The sequence below is a fragment of the Salvia splendens genome, chromosome 16 (assembly GCF_004379255.2).
Source record: "Salvia splendens isolate huo1 chromosome 16, SspV2, whole genome shotgun sequence".
Lineage (NCBI taxonomy): Eukaryota > Viridiplantae > Streptophyta > Magnoliopsida > Lamiales > Lamiaceae > Salvia > Salvia splendens.
This window is the reverse complement of record NC_056047.1, coordinates 9,453,634-9,454,532: the sequence shown is the minus strand read 5'-3', so window position 1 is coordinate 9,454,532 and position 899 is coordinate 9,453,634. Positions and strand designations below refer to the sequence as shown.

Here is an 899-nt window from a genome sequence, read left to right as displayed (position 1 = left end):
GTGTGCACTCTATCATTCCAAGGTACAATGATTTTTATGCTTTTTTCTTCTTGAGAAGAAAAAATTGTTGTGTGATATCCAAGGATCTGATCATATTTAGAGAATCGAGTTAAATTGGTCTGTGGTTAAGTAATGTATTTTGGAATTCTATAAAACGTCAGCGTTAATACATACAATGGGATATTATGAATTATATAGCAACATAAATTTCCAACAATAGATAAAATTGTCGTTTTTATAGTTTGATGATTGATAAATTAGCTTTATTCTTTTGAAGAGTAAAATACAACAGTTATAAGCCCAAGAAAGGATTGGCCCACTAAGAGGGGAAATTTGAAAAACTTAACACTGACAAAGTTAGAAAGAGAGGGGCATTCCGAGAATTGAACTCGGGACCTCTCGCACCCTAAGCGAGAATCATACCACTAGACCAAATGCCCTTTAGTTAACAACCATTTTACATGTTTTAAGGAATTATTTGTAAATCCATGAAGAATGACCAACAATCTAAATTTTGTAATGTTTAATCCAAGTAATGTACTCAATTACTTAATCATTGTAGTAGATTGTATCATTGTAAATGTAAATTACCATTCTCGTTGAGTCACATAAAATACAATGAACATGGTATGTGAAAGTGAGGGATAATAAATAGTCAACAATAAAATGACACTTCAGTTTCACTTTTAAGGTTAAACAAAATTATTATAGTAAAAGAAAGTTTTAGAAAATTTAAATTTAAAAATGGGATATTAGCACCTAATAATATCATGAAACTTTTCATGAAAAAAAATCTGCAAAACTTTAAACTTGACATATAATATTACGAACTTAAATAGTTGTTGAACTTTTCCCATCATCAGCGACAAAATCTGGCTACATTTCATTTGTTATATTAT

General features: G+C 29.4%; 1 non-coding gene across 1 annotated transcript; it reads right to left on the bottom strand.

Moving 5' to 3' along the window:
- Nucleotides 1–368: 368 nt before the first annotated feature.
- On the bottom strand, nt 369–440 carry TRNAP-AGG. Its single transcript has one exon. It is a non-coding gene; the product is annotated as a tRNA-Pro (tRNA).
- Between the last annotated feature and the right edge of the window lie 459 nt (nt 441–899).